Source organism: Syngnathus scovelli, unplaced genomic scaffold (genome assembly GCF_024217435.2).
Source record: "Syngnathus scovelli strain Florida unplaced genomic scaffold, RoL_Ssco_1.2 HiC_scaffold_30, whole genome shotgun sequence".
Classification (NCBI taxonomy): Eukaryota; Metazoa; Chordata; class Actinopteri; order Syngnathiformes; family Syngnathidae; genus Syngnathus; species Syngnathus scovelli.
In genome coordinates, this window is record NW_026061392.1 from 151,751 (window position 1) to 170,821 (window position 19,071).

Here is a 19,071-nt window from a genome sequence, read left to right on the forward strand (position 1 = left end):
GTTCGACATTCCTCCCAAACGCCACACTCCCTTGCTTTTCAGGGCTAAAAAAAAACAGTTGTAATTACCTTGTACGCTCTAGACGGTCAAGTTGCAAGCTGAAAACAAAAATATTTGCCTTGTAAGTCATCGTGTTACTAACCGCTGTGTCTTGTTTGCCAGAATTGCCGCTTTCCTACTTCCTGTTGCAAGCCACGCCCACGGATTATAATTTTGCCGTGAGTTCCGCCTATTGACGTCATGTCCGCGTCACATGACTGCGACGTAATATTATCTAAAACTGTTTGTGCGGTATTGTGTTGTTCTGTGCGGTATTGTGTTATTCTGTGCGGCGTCGTGTTGTTCTGTGCGGCGTCGTGCTGTTCAGTGCGACGTCGTGTTGTTCAGTGCGGCATGGTGTTGTTCAGTGCGGCATGGTGTTGTTCAGTGCGGCATGGTGTTGTTCAGTGCGGCATAATGTTGTTCAGTGCGGCATAATGTTGTTCAGTGCGGCATGGTGTTGTTCAGTGCGGCATGGTGTTGTTCAGTGCGGCATGGTGTTGTTCAGTGCGGCATAATGTTGTTCAGTAGGCCATAATGTTGTTCAGTGCGGCATGGTGTTGTTCAGTGCGGGATGGTGTTGTTCAGTGCAGGATGGTGTTGTTCAGTGCGGCATGGTGTTGTTCAATGCGGCATGGTGTTGTTCAGTGCGGGATGGTGTTGTTCAGTGCAGGATGGTGTTGTTCAGTGCGGCATGGTGTTGTTCAATGCGGCATGGTGTTGTTCAGTGCGGCATGGTGTTGTTCAGTGCGGCATGGTGTTGTTCAGTGCGGCATGGTGTTGTTCAGTGCGGAATGGTGTTGTTCAGTGCGGCATGGTGTTGTTCAGTGTGGGATGGTGTTGTTCAATGCGGGATCGTGTTGTTCAGTACGGGGTGGTGTTGTTCAGTGCAGGATGGTGTTGTTCAGTGCAGGATGGTGTTGTTCAGTGCGGCATGGTGTTGTTCAATGCAGGATCGTGTTGTTCAGTGCAGCATGGTGTTGTTCAGTGCAGCATGGTGTTGTTCAGTGCGGCATGGTGTTGTTCAATGCGGCATGGTGTTGTTCGGTGCGGGATGGTGTTGTTCAGTGCGGCATGGTGTTTTTCAGTGCGGCATAATGTTGTTCAGTGCGGCATGGTGTTGTTCAGTGCGGCATGGTGTTGTTCAGTGCGACATAATGTTGTTCAGTGCGGCATAATGTTGTTCAGTGCGGCATGGTGTTGTTCAGTGCGGCATGGTGTTGTTCAGTGCGGCATGGTGTTGTTCAGTGCGGCATGGTGTTGTTCAGTGCGGCATGGTGTTGTTCAGTGCAGGATGGTGTTGTTCAGTGCAGGATGGTGTTGTTCAATGCGGCATGGTGTTGTTCAGTGCGGGATGGTGTTGTTCAGTGCAGGATGGTGTTGTTCAGTGCGGCATGGTGTTGTTCAGTGCGGAATGGTGTTGTTCAGTGCGGCATGGTGTTGTTCAGTGCGGCATGGTGCTGTTCAGTGCGGCATGGTGTTGTTCAGTGCAGGATGGTGTTGTTCAATGCGGGATGGTGTTGTTCAGTGCGGGATGGTGTTGTTCAGTGCAGGATGGTGTTGTTCAGTGCGGCATGGTGTTGTTCAATGCGGCATGGTGTTGTTCAGTGCAGGATGGTGTTGTTCAGTGCGGCATGGTGTTGTTCAATGCGGCATGGTGTTGTTCAATGCGGCATGGTGTTGTTCAGTGCGGCATGGTGTTGTTCAGTGCGGCATGGTGTTGTTCAGTGCAGCGTAATGTTGTTCAGTGCGGCATGGTGTTGTTCAGTGCGGAATGGTGTTGTTCAGTGCGGCATGGTGTTGTTCAGTGCGGGATGGTGTTGTTCAGTGCGGCATGGTGTTGCTCAGTGCGGCATGGTGTTGTTCAGTGCGGGATGGTGTTGTTCAGTGCGGCATGGTGTTGTTCAGTGCGGCATGGTGTTGTTCAGTGCGGCATGGTGTTGTTCAGTGCGGCATAATGTTGTTCAGTGCGCCATAATGTTGTTCAGTGCGGCATGGTGTTGTTCAGTGCGGGATGGTGTTGTTCAGTGCAGGATGGTGTTGTTCAGTGCGGCATGGTGTTGTTCAATGCGGGATCGTGTTGTTCAGTGCGGCATGGTGTTGTTCAGTGCGGCATGGTGTTGTTCAGTGCGGCATGGTGTTGTTCAGTGCGGCATGGTGTTGTTCAGTGCGGCATAATGTTGTTCAGTGCGGCATAATGTTGTTCAGTGCGGCATAATGTTGTTCAGTGCGGCATAATGTTGTTCAGTGCGGCATAATGTTGTTCAGTGCGGGATGGTGTTGTTCATTGCGGCATGGTGTTGTTCAGTGCGGCATGGTGTTGTTCAGTGCGGCATGGTGTTGTTCAGTGCGGGATGGTGTTGTTCAGTGCAGGATGGTGTTGTTCAGTGCGGCATGGTGTTGTTCAATGCGGCATGGTGTTGTTCAGTTCGGGATGGTGTTGTTCAGTGCGGCATGGTGTTGTTCAGTGCGGCATAATGTTTTTCAGTGCGGCATGTTGTTGTTCAGTGCGGCATGGTGTTGTTCAGTGCAGCATAATGTTCAGTGCGGCATGGTGTTGTTCAGTGCGGAATGGTGTTGTTCAGTGCGGCATGGTGTTGTTCAGTGCGGCATGGTATTGTTCAGTGCGGCATGGTGTTGTTCAGTGCGGCATGGTGTTGTTCAGTGCGGGATGGTGTTCAATGCGGGATCGTGTTGTTCAGTGCGGCATGGTGTTGTTCAGTGCGGCATGGTGTTGTTCAGTGCGGCATGGTGTTGTTTAGTGCGGCATGGTGTTGTTCATTTCGGCATAATGTTGTTCAGTGCGGCATAATGTTGTTTAGTGCGGCATGGTGTTGTTCAGTGCGGGATGGTGTTGTTCAGTGCGTTATAATGTTGTTCAGTGCGGCATGGTGTTGTTCAGTGCGGCATGGTGTTGTTCAGTGCGGCATGGTGTTGTTCAGTGCGGCATAATGTTGTTCAGTGCGGCATAATGTTGTTCAGTGCGGGATGGTGTTGTTCAGTGCGGGATGGTGTTGTTCAGTGCGGCATGGTGTTCAATGCGGAATGGTGTTGTTCAGTGCAGGATGGTGTTGTTCAGTGCGGCATGGTGTTGTTCAGTGCGGCATAATGTTGTTCAGTGCGGCATGGTGTTGTTCAGTGCGGCATGGTGTTGTTCAGTGCGGCATGGTGTTGTTCAGTGCGGCATGGTGTTGTTCAGTGCGGCATGGTGTTGTTCAGTGCGGCATGGTGTTGTTCAGTGCGGCATGGTGTTGTTCAGTGCGGCATAATGTTCAGTGCGGCATAATGTTGTTCAGTGCGGCATAATGTTGTTCAGTGCGGCATGGTGTTGTTCAGTGCGGGATGGTGTTGTTCAGTGCAGGATGGTGTTGTTCAGTGCGGCATGGTGTCTTTCAGTGCGGCATGGTGTCGTTCAGTGCGGCATGGTGTCTTTCAGTGCGGCATGGTGTCGTTCAGTGAGGCATGGTGTTGTTCAGTGCGGCATGGTGTTGTTTAGTGCGGCATGGTGTTGTTCAGTGCGGGATGGTGTTGTTCAGTGTGGCATGGTGTTCAGTGCGGCATGGTGTTGTTCAGTGCGGTATCGTGTTGTTCAGTGCGGTATCGTGTTTCTCAGTGCGGTATCGTGTTGTTCAGTGCAGTATCGTTGTGTTGTTCGTATTGTGTTGTGTTGTTCGTAATGTGTTGTGTTGTTCGTATTGTGTTGTGTTGTTCGTATTGTGTTGTGTTGTTCGTATTGTGTTGTGTTGTTCATATTGTGTTGTTCATATTGTGTTGAGTTGTTCGTATTGTGTTGTGTTGTTCGTATTGTGTTGCCTTTAACACTTAGCCTCTAACACTTAGCCTCTAACACTTAGCCTCTAGCATCTAGAAGGTAAATAAATAGGAAGGAAGGACTCACCGGTGACGTCTTCGCCCACGTCCAAGCGTTGTACTTTGTATTTTCATCCTTCTGACAGTGGAAAACATAGCCAACAAACACCGTGGAACCTAAACGAATGAAAGAAAACTATCATTTGGCCACAACCAACATTCACAGATACAACACAATGTGACGTGCGGGGTTGAGGTTAAAGGTTGAGTGAAGGGCCCTCGTTTTAAACTACTTTTTTGAAAAGGATTGGGAACAAGTAAGACGTATTTAATTTATTTAATGGGAAGTAGTAAGAGCTATTGAATTTAATCTATGTATTATATTCTATTGTATTGTATTCTGTTGTATTCTTTTGGATTGTATTCACACTAACCCCACTAAAACTTCAGCCCACAAAAACTCGCCTCTGGCGCCTAGCCTCTGGCACTTAGCCTCTAACACTTAGCCTTTAACACTTAGCCTTTAACACTTAGCCTTTAACACTTAGCCTTTAACACTTAGCCTTTAACACTTAGCCTAGAAGGTGAATAAATAGGGTTAAAGGTTGAGTGAAGGGCCCTCGTTTTAAACTACTGTTTTGAAAAGGAGTGGGAACAAGTAAGACGTATTTAATTTATTTAATGGGAAGTAGTAAGACTTATTAAATTTATTTAATCTACTTTTCTTCCCAGGCAAAATTTGATGTGCTGCAATTCCAAATTTCCAAAGTGAATGAAGGAATGAAGTCCTTTAAATTATGATTTTGTATAAATACTAGGCATTAACACAAAATCGACGGCACAAAATGGGCAGACTTTACTTGTTTGAAAAGGACTGGTTACAAGACAGACTTTTTTAATTTATTTAATGGGAATAAGACTTAGTTTAATTGATCTATTTTTGTTCCCTGGCAAAATTCGATTTGCTGCAATTCCAAATTTCCAAAGTGAATGAAGGCAAGAAGTCGTTTAAATTATGATTTTGTTTAAATACTAGGCATGGACACAAAATCTACGGCTTTACTTGTTTGAAGAGGACTGGTTACAAGACAGACTTTTCTGATTTATTTATTGGGAAGAAGACTTATTTAGTTTATTTAATCTATTTTTGTTCCCTGGCAAAATTGGATTTGCTGAAACTGTATTTTGCCAAATCTTGCCTTGAGACCTGATAGGAAGTATTAAACGCTTAGTTAAATCAATACAAGTTGGTAGTAAGAGCGAGTAATGTTGGTTGAACCGATGAATGAAGGTTGAAAGCAATTTAAATTATGACTTTGTATAAATACTAGATATTAACAGAACATCTACTGCGCGAAATGGGCAGAGTTTACTTGTTTGAGAAGGAGTGGCTTATTCAAAACTAAGATTTATTTAATCTGTTTGTTCCCAGGCAAAATTGGATGTGATGCAATTCCAAATTTCACCACATGACGGTGCCCAATTTCGACTTCATAGGACATATTAAACACTTAGCTTGTTATTATGTTCAAGGTAATCAGATTTGTTTATTATTCTAATGGCCTCTTCAAAACTATTCTGGATTACTACTTTGGATCTATTCTACATTACTTGGCAACAACATACTCTGTAACAGATTAGGCAGTATAATCATATATGTTAACTTGAGAGTGCCCACACTCAATCTACTTATTGTGATGTGTTAAATCAATTACTGTTAGACATTATTTGTCTGATAATCTACCAAATCTTTGAATTGAAGAATTTGTGATTTAATTAATAGCTTGTTGTTATGTTCAGGGTAATCAGACTTGTATATAATTCTAATGGCCTTCTTTTGAAAACTATTCTGAATTACAACTTTGGATCTTATATTACTTTGCAACAATCTACTCGGTGACAGATTAGGCAGTATAATCACATATGTTAACTTCAGTGCCCACACTGTATTTATTTATGGTTATTTGTTAAATCAAGTACTGTTAGACATGAAATAGGAAGTGTTTAACATAAATGTTATGGCTACTCCCCATTGTAGCTCGCTCCTGGTCAATGATACGAGCCTCTTCTTGCAGTGGAAAACTTGCAGCCAACAAACACCGTGGAACCTAAAGGAATGAAATTAAACATTAACATTTCGCCTCGACCAATTTTCACACGTACAACGCAACGCGGCTACACTTCTGCTATTACAAACGTAAATCTCCTTAAACACAATGAGTGTTACTTACCGTGCACGCTCTAGACGGTCCAGTTGCAAGCAGAAAATAAAGATATTTCTGTTGATAATCGTCGCTGCTCAGTGGCTCACGGCCATCGCGCCAACAGATTTGAATTTTGGCGGAGGTTCCGGCAATTACGTCATATCCGCGGCACATGACTGCGACGTAATACCCGCTTATCTGAAACGGCAGTTAAAAGTAGAGTTACATCAAGTTTTCTTGGAACCTAAACGAATGAAAGAAAACTATCATTTGGCCACAACCAACATTCACAGATACAACACAACGTGCGGGGTTGAGGTTAAAGATTGAGTGAAGGGCCCTCGTTTTAAACTACTGTTTTGAAAAGGAGTGGAAACAAGTAAGACGTATTTAATTTATTTAATGGGAAGTAGTAAGACTTATTAAATTTATTTAATCTACTTTTCTTCCCAGGCAAAATTTGATGTGCTGCAATTCCAAATTTCCAAAGTGAATGAAGGAATGAAGTCCTTTAAATTATGATTTTGTATAAATACTAGGCATAAACACAAAATCGACGGCACAAAATGGGCAGACTTTACTTGTTTGAAAAGGACTGGTTACAAGACAGACTTTTTTAATTTATTTAATGGGAAGAAGACTTATTTAGTTTAATTGATCTATTTTTGTTCCCTGGCAAAATTCGATTTGCTGCAATTCCAAATTTCCAAAGTGAATGAAGGAAAGAAGTCGTTTAAATTATGATTTTGTTTAAATACTAGGCATAGACACAAAATCTACGGCACAAAATGGGCAGACTTTACTTGTTTGAAGAGGACTGGTTACAAGACAGACTTTTCTGATTTATTTAATGGGAAGAGGACTTATTTAGTTTATTTAATCTATTTTTGTTCCCTGGCAAAATTGGATTTGCTGAAATTGTATTTTGCCAAATCTCGATTTGAGACCTGATAGGAAGTATTAAACGCTTAGTTAAATCAATACAAGTTGGTAATAAGAGCGAGTAATGTTGGTTGAACCGATGAATGAAGGTTGAAAGCAATTTAAATTATGACTTTGTATAAATACTAGATATTAACAGAACATCTACTGCGCAAAATGGGCAGAGTTTACTTGTTTGAGAAGGAGTGGTTTATTCAAAACTAAGATTTATGTAATCTGTTTGTTCCCAGGCAAAATTGGATGTGATGCAATTCCAAATTTCACCACATGACGGTGCCCAATTTTGACTTCATAGGACATATTAAACACTTAGCTTGTTATTATGTTCAAGGTAATCAGATTTGTTTATCATTCTAATGGCCTCTTCAAAACTATTCTGGATTACTACTTTGGATCTATTCTACATTACTTGGCAACAACATACTCTGTAACAGATTAGGCAGTATAATCACATATGTTAACTTGAGAGTGCCCACACTCAATCTACTTATCGTGATGTGTTAAATCAATTACTGTTAGACATTATTTGTCTGATAATCTACCAAATCTTTGAATTGAAGAATTTGTGATTTAATTAATAGCTTGTTCAGGGTAATCAGACTTGTATATAATTCTAATGGCCTTCTTTTGAAAACTATTCTGAATTACAACTTTGGATCTTATATTACTTTGCAACAATCTACTCGGTGACAGATTAGGCAGTATAATCACATATGTTAACTTCAGTGCCCACACTGTATTTATTTATGGTTATTTGTTAAATCAAGTACTGTTAGACATGAAATAGGAAGTGTTTAACATAAATGTTATGGCTACTCACCATTGTAGCTCGCTCCTGGTCAATGATACGAGCCTCTTCTTGCAGTGGAAAACTTGCAGCCAACAAACACCGTGGAACCTAAAGGAATGAAATTAAACATTAACATTTCGCCTCGACCAATTTTCACACGTACAACGCAACGCGGCTACACTTCTGCTATTACAAACGTAAATCTCCTTAAACACAATGAGTGTTACTTACCGTGTACGCTCTAGGCAAAATTGGATGTGATGCAATTCCAAATCTATCTGAAACGGCAGTTAAAAGTAGAGTTACATCAAGTTTTCTTTTTTAATCAACACAATCATTTACAACCGTTGACCAGAAAGAATCGTCGAAATTCGACGTCCCCCACAAACGCCACGCTCACTCGCTTTTCAGGGCAACAAAAGTACTCCTTTTTAAAAACGATGAGTTGTACTTACCGTGTACGCTCTGGACGGTCCAGTTGCAAGCAGAAAATAAAAATATTTCTCTTGTTAGTCGTATGTTACCATCCGCTGTGTCTTTGTCAACATCGCCGCCGTTTTCCTACTTCCTGCTGCGAGCCACGCCCACGGATTTAAATTTGGGCGGAAGCTCTTTCCATTGGCGTCGTTTTCGCGTATAGCAAATCCGATTGGTTGGGAAGGGGGCACGGTTATGCAGCCGAGGGGTCCTGTGATCGGTGGGATGTAAAGTAGGCGTCGACGTCACGTCCGCGTCACGTGACCACGACGTGGCAGACGTCATATAGCAACCGCTGTTTTGTTTAGTAGACTTACAGTTGTTATGCATTGACATAATGGCGCACACACCAAATAGATTTAAATAAATTAAATAATTCTTCTGCCCACTCTCTTTTAAACAAGTTAACTCTCCCCGCGGATTTGAATTCCGGCGAAAGTTACGCCCATCGACGTCACGTATGTCACGTGACCACGACGTGGCAGATGTCATATAGCAACCGCTGTTTTGTTTAGTAGATTTACAGTTGTTATGCATTGGCATAATGGTGTGCACTCAAAATAGATTTAAATAAATTAAATATTTCTTCTGCCCACTCCCTTTTAAACAAGTTAACTCTGCCCACGTCCATTGACGTCTTGTCTGCGTCACGTGACCACGACGTAGCGACGTCATATAGTAACCGCTGTTTTGATCAGTAGACTTACAGTTATTATGCGTTGACATAATGGCGCACTGGTTAGCATGGCCACCTCTTAAGCATGATGTTGCGGGTTCGACGCCTGATCAATGTTAGCATGGAGTGAGCTGAAGTGCATGGCGCTGAAGATTTGAATCTTTGAAATGCGCTGAGGTCTGACATATCAGGCAGAATGGTTTGCCATCACGTTCAACAAAAAATAGAAACTTTCCCACTCTGATTAAAACGTCCTGTGTTCATCTACGTATTTTCGTTTTGCTGTGCATCTTTTCCCTGCCATTTCGAGAGCCCAATTGACACTCATAGTTTAAAGAAATGTGTTTGCCCATCCTACTTTGTGGAATTTCACCACATGCGCTTTTGACCAAAATACCAAATTGAACTCAAGTGAAGCCAACACGCACAACCCCCCCCCCCCCCCCCCACACACACACACACACAAATGTTGATATGAACATAAAAGAGCCGCATGCGGTTCGGGAGTTGCGGCTTGGCCAAACCTGTACTATACAACTTTATTTGTATAAAATTTTCACAACAGCTGTCACACAAACAAAGCGGGAAAAAACGAAGACGTGCGTGTTCCGCCCACGCTGGATTTATTTGCACCTTTGAAAAGACACCGTATTGCCGCAGATGTGGCAAAGAGTACTTTTGGGCATCTGAGACGGAAGGATGTCCAAAGCATCACGTCACCTGCTCTGGTAGGCATGGTGGTGGGACGTTGAGGTCAACCGCTTTGGGGTTGGCTGAATCTTTGATCGCAGGATGCCACACACTTGAAGACAGAAGCAGAAAAGCAGAGCTAAATGCAAAATGTACTCACCGGTGACTCCAATTTTTTTCCCCCCTGAAGAAACAGCTGGACGGGTGGCCCCGGCTGGCCAGTGGGACTCTTGTTATTCTGACCCTTTTTAGTGCGCGTTTGGGGCAACAACCGTTTTTTGTGGCGCTCTCTTCTGGTTCAAAAGTGCCCTGCATGTGAATTTGCTTTTCCTGCCTTCTGATTGGATGAGCGCCGGTGTGACGCGGTGCCTCTGTCACCGTGGCGGGGGGTATACGTTGGCATCGGAGCGTCTGCCAACGTCTGAGACCGGCTGGCAGTGTATCGGAGGTGTCGTGTGCGGTGCCGCTGGAGCTTAATTTATTTAAATCTATTTTGAGTGCACACCATTATGCCAATGCATAACAACTGTAAATCTACTAAACAAAACAGCGGTTGCTATATGACATCTGCCACGTCGTGGTCACGTGACATACGTGACGTCGATGGGCGTAACTTTCGCCGGAATTCAAATCCGCGGGGAGAGTTAACTTGTTTAAAAGAGAGTGGGCAGAAGAATTATTTAATTTATTTAAATCTATTTGGTGTGTGCGCCATTATGTCAATGCATAACAACTGTAAGTCTACTAAACAAAACAGCGGTTGCTATATGACGTCTGCCACGTCGTGGTCATGTGACGCGGACGTGACGTCGACGCCTACTTTACATCCCACCGATCACAGGACCCCTCGGCTGCATAACCGTGCCCCCTTCCCAACCAATCGGATTTGCTATATGCGAAAACGACGCCAATGGAAAGAGCTTCCGCCCAAATTTAAATCCGTGGGCGTGGCTCGCAGCAGGAAGTAGGAAAATGGCGGCGATGTTGACAAAGACACAGCGGATGGTAACATACGACTAACAAGAGAAATATTTTTATTTTCTGCTTGCAACTGGACCGTCCAGAGCGTACACGGTAAGTACAACTCATCGTTTTTAAAAAGAAGTACTTTTGTTGCCCTGAAAAGCGAGTGAGCGTGGCGTTTGTGGGGGACGTCGAATTTCGACGATTCTTTCTGGTCAACGGTTGTAAATGATTGTGTTGATTAAAAAAGAAAACTTGATGTAACTCTACTTTTAACTGCCGTTTCAGATAGATTTGGAATTGCATCACATCCAATTTTGCCTAGAGCGTACACGGTAAGTAACACTCGTTGTGTTTAAGGAGATTTACGTTTGTAATAGCAGAAGTGTAGCCGCGTTGCGTTGTACGTGTGAATGTTGGTCCAGGCGAAATGTTAATGTTTAATTTCATTCCTTTAGGTTCCACGGTGTTTGTTGGCTGCAAGTTTTCCACTGCAAGAAGAGGCTCATATCATTGACCAGGAGCGAGCTACAATGGTGAGTAGCCATAACATTTATGTTAAACACTTCCTATTTCATGTCTAACAGTACTTGATTTAACAAATAACCATAAATAAATACAGTGTGGGCACTGAAGTTAACATATGTGATTATACTGCCTAATCTGTCACCGAGTAGATTGTTGCAAAGTAATATAAGATCCAAAGTTGTAATTCAGAATAGTTTTCAAAAGAAGGCCATTAGAATTATATACAAGTCTGATTACCCTGAACAAGCTATTAATTAAATCACAAATTCTTCAATTCAAAGATTTGGTAGATTATCAGACAAATAATGTCTAACAGTAATTGATTTAACACATCACGATAAGTAGATTGAGTGTGGGCACTCTCAAGTTAACATATATGATTATACTGCCTAATCTGTTACAGAGTATGTTGTTGCCAAGTAATGTAGAATAGATCCAAAGTAGTAATCCAGAATAGTTTTGAAGAGGCCATTAGAATAATAAACAAATCTGATTACCTTGAACATAATAACAAGCTAAGTGTTTAATATGTCCTATGAAGTCGAAATTGGGCACCGTCATGTGGTGAAATTTGGAATTGCATCACATCCAATTTTGCCTGGGAACAAACAGATTAAATAAATCTTAGTTTTGAATAAGCCACTCCTTCTCAAACAAGTAAACTCTGCCCATTTCGCGCAGTAGATGTTCTGTTAATATCTAGTATTTATACAAAGTCATAATTTAAATTGCTTTCAACCTTCATTCATCGGTTCAACCAACATTACTCGCTCTTACTACCAACTTGTATTGATTTAACTAAGCGTTTAATACTTCCTATCAGGTCTCAAGGCAAGATTTGGCAAAATACAGTTTCAGCAAATCCAATTTTGCCAGGGAACAAAAATAGATTAAATAAACTAAATAAGTCTTCTTCCCAATAAATAAATCAGAAAAGTCTGTCTTGTAACCAGTCCTCTTCAAACAAGTAAAGTCTGCCCATTTTGTGCCGTAGATTTTGTGTCCATGCCTAGTATTTAAACAAAATCATAATTTAAACGACTTCTTGCCTTCATTCACTTTGGAAATTTGGAATTGCAGCAAATCGAATTTTGCCAGGGAACAAAAATAGATCAATTAAACTAAGTCTTCTTCCCATTAAATAAATTAAAAAAGTCTGTCTTGTAACCAGTCCTTTTCAAACAAGTAAAGTCTGCCCATTTTGTGCCGTCGATTTTGTGTTAATGCCTAGTATTTATACAAAATCATAATTTAAAGGACTTCATTCCTTCATTCACTTTGGAAATTTGGAATTGCAGCACATCAAATTTTGCCTGGGAAGAAAAGTAGATTAAATAAATTTAATAAGTCTTACTACTTCCCATTAAATAAATTAAATACGTCTTACTTGTTCCCACTCCTTTTCAAAACAGTAGTTTAAAACGAGGGCCCTTCACTCAACCTTTAACCCTATTTATTCACCTTCTAGGCTAAGTGTTAAAGGCTAAGTGTTAAAGGCTAAGTGTTAAAGGCTAAGTGTTAAAGGCTAAGTGTTAAAGGCTAAGTGTTAGAGGCTAAGTGCCAGAGGCTAGGCGCCAGAGGCGAGTTTTTGTGGGCTGAAGTTTTAGTGGGGTTAGTGTGAATACAATCCAAAAGAATACAACAGAATACAATACAATAGAATATAATACATAGATTAAATTCAATAGCTCTTACTACTTCCCATTAAATAAATTAAATACGTCTTACTTGTTCCCAATCCTTTTCAAAAAAGTAGTTTAAAACGAGGGCCCTTCACTCAACCTTTAACCTCAACCCCGCACGTCACATTGTGTTGTATCTGTGAATGTTGGTTGTGGCCAAATGATAGTTTTCTTTCATTCGTTTAGGTTCCACGGTGTTTGTTGGCTATGTTTTCCACTGTCAGAAGGATGAAAATACAAAGTACAACGCTTGGACGTGGGCGAAGACGTCACCGGTGAGTCCTTCCTTCCTATTTATTTACCTTCTAGATGCTAGAGGCTAAGTGTTAGAGGCTAAGTGTTAGAGGCTAAGTGTTAAAGGCAACACAATACGAACAACACAACACAATACGAACAACTCAACACAATATGAACAACACAATATGAACAACACAACACAATACGAACAACACAACACAATACGAACAACACAACACAATACGAACAACACAACACATTACGAACAACACAACACAATACGAACAACACAACGATACTGCACTGAACAACACGATACCGCACTGAGAAACACGATACCGCACTGAACAACACGATACCGCACTGAACAACACCATGCCGCACTGAACACCATCCCGCACTGAACAACACCATGCCGCACTAAACAACACCATGCCGCACTGAACAACACCATGCCTCACTGAACGACACCATGCCGCACTGAAAGACACCATGCCGCACTGAACGACACCATGCCGCACTGAAAGACACCATCCCGCACTGAACACCATGCCGCACTGAACAACACCATCCTGCACTGAACAACACCATCCCGCACTGAACAACACCATGCCGCACTGAACAACATTATGCCGCACTGAACAACATTATGCCTCACTGAACATTATGCCGCACTGAACAACACCATGCCGCACTGAACAACACCATGCCGCACTGAACAACACCATGCCGCACTGAACAACACCATGCCGCACTGAACAACACCATGCCGCACTGAACAACACCATGCCGCACTGAACAACATTATGCCGCACTGAACAACACCATGCCGCACTGAACAACACCATCCTGCACTGAACAACACCATTCCGCATTGAACACCATGCCGCACTGAACAACACCATCCCGCACTGAACAACACCATCCCGCACTGAACAACATTATGCCGCACTGAACAACATTATGCCGCACTGAACAACACCATGCCGCACTGAACAACACCATGCCGCACTGAACAACATTATAACGCACTGAACAACACCATCCCGCACTGAACAACACCATGCCGCACTAAACAACATTATGCCGCACTAAACAACATTATGCCGAAATGAACAACACCATGCCGCACTAAACAACACCATGCCGCACTGAACAACACCATGCCGCACTGAACAACACCATGCCGCACTGAACAACACGATCCCGCATTGAACACCATCCCGCACTGAACAACACCATGCCGCACTGAACAACACCATGCCGCACTGAACAACACCATGCCGCACTGAACAACACCATGCCGCACTGAACAACACCATTCCGCACTGAACAACACCATGCCGCACTGAACAACATTATGCTGCACTGAACAACACCATGCCGCACTGAACAACAACATGCCGCACTGAAAAACATTATGCCGCACTGAACAACACCATGCCGCACTGAACAACACCATCCCGAACTGAACAACACCATGCCACATTGAACAACACCATGCCGCACTGAACAACACCATCCTGCACTGAACAACACCATCCCGCACTGAACAACACCATGCCGCACTGAACAACACCATGCCGCACTGAACAACACCATGCCGCAATGAACAACACCATCCCGCACTGAACAACATTATGCCGCACTGAACAACATTATGCCGCACTGAACAACATTATGCCGCACTGAACAACATTATGCCGCACTGAACAACATTATGCCGCACTGAACAACACCATGCCGCACTGAACAACACCATGCCGCACTGAACAACACCATGCCGCACTGAACAACACCATGCCGCACTGAACAACACGATCCCGCATTGAACAACACCATGCCGCACTGAACAACACCATCCTGCACTGAACAACACCATCCCGCACTGAACAACACCATGCCGCACTGAACAACATTATGGCGCACTGAACAACATTATGCCGCACTGAACAACACCATGCCACACTGAACAACACCATGCCGCACTGAACAACACCATGCCGCACTGAACAACACCATGCCGCACTGAACAACACCATCCCGCACTGAACAACACCATGCCGCACTGAGCAACACCATGCCGCACTGAACAACACCATCCCGCACTGAACAACACCATGCCGCACTGAACAACACCATTCCGCACTGAACAACACCATGCCGCACTGAACAACATTACGCTGCACTGAACAACACCATGCCGCACTGAACAACACCATGCCGCACTGAACAACACCATGCCGCATTGAACAACACCATGCCGCATTGAACAACACCATGCCGCACTGAACAACACCATCCTGCACTGAACAACACCATGCCGCATTGAACAACACCATGCCGCACTGAACAACACCATCCTGCACTGAACAACACCATCCCGCACTGAACAACACCATGCCGCATTGAACAACACCATCCTGCACTGAACAACACCATCCTGCACTGAACAACACCATGCCGCACTGAACAACACCATGCCGCACTGAACAACACCATGCCGCACTGAACAACACCATGCCGCACTGAACAACATTATGCCGCACTGAACAACATTATGTCGCACTGAACAACACCATGCCGCACTGAACAACACCATGCTGCACTGAACAACATTATGCCGCACTGAAAAACACCATGCCGCACTGAACAACACCATCCCGCACTGAACAACACCATGCCGCATTGAACAACACCATGCCGCACTGAACAACACCATGCTGCACTGAACAACACCATGCTGCACTGAACAACACGATCCTGCATTGAACAACACCATGCCGCACTGAACAACACCATCCTGCACTGAACAACACCATCCTGCACTGAACAACACCACCCCGTACTGAACAACACGATCCCGCATTGAACAACACCATCCCACACTGAACAACACCATGCCGCACTGAACAACACCATTCCGCACTGAACAACACCATGCCGCACTGAACAACACCATGCCGCACTGAACAACACCATGCCGCACTGAACAACACCATGCCGCATTGAACAACACCATGCCGCACTGAACAACACCATCCTGCACTGAACAACACCATCCCGCACTGAACAACACCATGCCGCATTGAACAACACCATGCCGCACTGAACAACACCATCCTGCACTGAACAACACCATCCCGCACTGAACAACACCATGCCGCACTGAACAACATTATGGCCTACTGAACAACATTATGCCGCACTGAACAACACCATGCCGCACTGAACAACACCATGTCGCACTGAACAACACCATGCCGCACTGAACAACATTATGCCGCACTGAACAACACCATGCCGCACTGAACAACACCATGCCGCACTGAACAACACCACGCCGCACTGAACAACACGACGTCGCACTGAACAACACGACGCCGCACAGAACAACACGACGCCGCACAGAATAACACAATACCGCACAGAACAACACAATACCGCACAAACAGTTTTAGATAATATTATGTCGCAGTCATGTGACGCGGACATGACGTCAATAGGCGGAACTCACGGCAAAATTATAATCCGTGGGCGTGGCTTGCAACAGGAAGTAGGAAAGCGGCAATTCTGGCAAACAAGACACAGCGGTTAGTAACACGATGACTTACAAGGCAAATATTTTTGTTTTCAGCTTGCAACTTGACCGTCTAGAGCGTACAAGGTAATTACAACTGTTTTTTTTTAGCCCCGAAAAGCAAGGGAGTGTGGCGTTTGGGAGGAATGTCGAACTCGGCGTCTGCTTCCAGCCACAGACGCCAAATTTCGACGATTATTTCGACTGGTCAACGGTTGTAAATTATTGCGTTGACTAAAAACTTTATTTAACTCTACTCTTACATTTGCCGTTTCAGATATGCGGGTATTACACCGCGGAAATGACGTCAATAGGCTGAACTCTCGCCAAAATTCAAATCTGTGGGCGCAATGGCCTTGAGCGAGACACCGGATACAAACACGACGATTATCAACAGAAATATCTTTAATTGTACTAAGTTCATTTTGTTTTTCCTTATTTAATCACTTCACAGGTTTCTTTTATATCAAACAAATGGTTTTAGGTTATTCACCTGACATGTTTCGGCGGTTTCTTCCGCCTTCATCAGAGTGTCACAGATGTGATGGTGACGCGTCTTTATCAGCTGATCGATCGACGAAGGCGCGGCTCACCTGTCAGATGAGCACAAACCTAACAGCACAGGACATCACCCAACTACTCCACTTCATCGCCACCTCCACATACTTTCAATACAGAAACACAATTTACAGGCAAAAAGAGGGATTCCCCATGGGAGACCCTCTTTCTGCCATCATGTGCAATTTTTTTATGGAAGATCTGGAACAAAAGGCACTCTTAACAGCTCCGGACACATACAAACCCACGTTATGGAGACGCTACGTCGATGACATTCTAGAAAAAACAAAAACAGGACATACACAACACCTCACAGACCATCTCAACACCATAGACACCACCGGTAACATTAAATTCACCCATGAAGAAGAAACAGATCAAGCCATAGCCTTTCTAGACATCAACATACACCATACAGACAACGGAGACATAAAAATAAAAGTACACAGAAAACCCACACACACCGACCAATACCTCCTCTGGACATCAGAACATCCCACTATACATAAACTGTCAGTTGTCAGAACACTATACGAACGCACAACAATAATCACGGATCCGGAGGACGTAGCACAGGAAGAACAATACATACAACAGGCACTTAAAAAATGTCAGTATCCACAATGGGCAATAACCAAAGGTGCAGAACAGGTAAAAAACAAAGGATACAAAACACAGGGGAAAAGAAAGAAGCAAACAGGGAAACAAGAACCCAGCGGAATGGTGATTTTGCCGTATGTGAGAGGAATTACGGAACGCATCAAAAGAGCCATGAATAAACACAACATAACCACACCTATCAAACCACATACAACACTCCGTCAAATACTGGTCCACCCAAAAGACAAAGTCAACCCAGATAACAAATGCAATTCCATATACGAAATTCCATGCAAATCATGCAATAAATCATACATTGGAGAGACAGGGAGAAACTTCATCACAAGAAAAATAGAACACAAGAAGGAGTGTGAGAAGGAGACGGCAACAAGACAAACAAGAGCAATAAAACTACAAGCAGAACAGGAGCACTACAAGTCAGCCATAACCGATCACTGTAAAAGAGAAAACCACATCATGGACTGGGAGAAGGCCAGAGTCATCCGCACTGAAGAAAATAAACATCAGCGTTGGATCAGGGAGGCTATCGAGATCCGCAAGCGGGGCCCGAGAACCATCAACAGGGATGAGGGAGCCTATATGCTCTCTCAAACCTGGAACAGCATTCTGGAGAGGTGAATGGACAGCGGAGGGCGTGGCTCACCTGTCAAATCTGACAGGTGAGCCGCGCCTTCGTCGATCGATCAGCTGATAAAGACGCGTCACCATCACATCTGTGACACTCTGATGAAGGCGGAAGAAACCGCCGAAACATGTCAGGTGAATAACCTAAAACCATTTGTTTGATATAAAAGAAACCTGTGAAGTGAGAAATATCTTTATTTTCTGCTTGCAAGTGGACCGTCTAGAGCGTACACGGTAAGTACAACTCATTGTGTTTAAAAAGATTTACGTTTGTGTAGTTTGCGTTGCGTTGTATCTGTGAATGTTGGTTTAGGCTAAATGTTAATGTTTAATTTCATTCCTTTAGGTTCCACGGTGTTTGTTGGCTGTATGTTTTCCACTGCAAGAAGAGGCTCGTATCATTGACCAGCAGGAGCTACAATGGTGAGTACCCCTTTCGTCTTCCATTTATGTTAAACACTTCCTATTTCATGTCTAACAGTACTCGATTTAACAAATAACCATAAATAAATACAGTGTGGGCAGTCACGTTAACATATGTGATTATCCTGCCTAATATGTTTATCACAAATATGTCACTAATCACTAATATGTTTATTTGTTTATCACAACACCTTTGGACCTTCAGCAATCGATTATTTCCCTTCATC

The 19,071-nt window shown here is 43.6% G+C and overlaps 1 long non-coding RNA gene across 1 annotated transcript; it reads right to left on the reverse strand.

Moving 5' to 3' along the window:
- Positions 1-3,937: 3,937 nt before the first annotated feature.
- Positions 3,938-8,066, reverse strand: LOC137839995 (uncharacterized). Its single transcript, XR_011086382.1, has 3 exons — positions 8,017-8,066; positions 7,816-7,893; positions 3,938-4,026 (listed from the first exon to the last, which is right to left on the reverse strand). It is a non-coding gene; the product is annotated as an uncharacterized lncRNA (long non-coding RNA).
- Between the last annotated feature and the right edge of the window lie 11,005 nt (positions 8,067-19,071).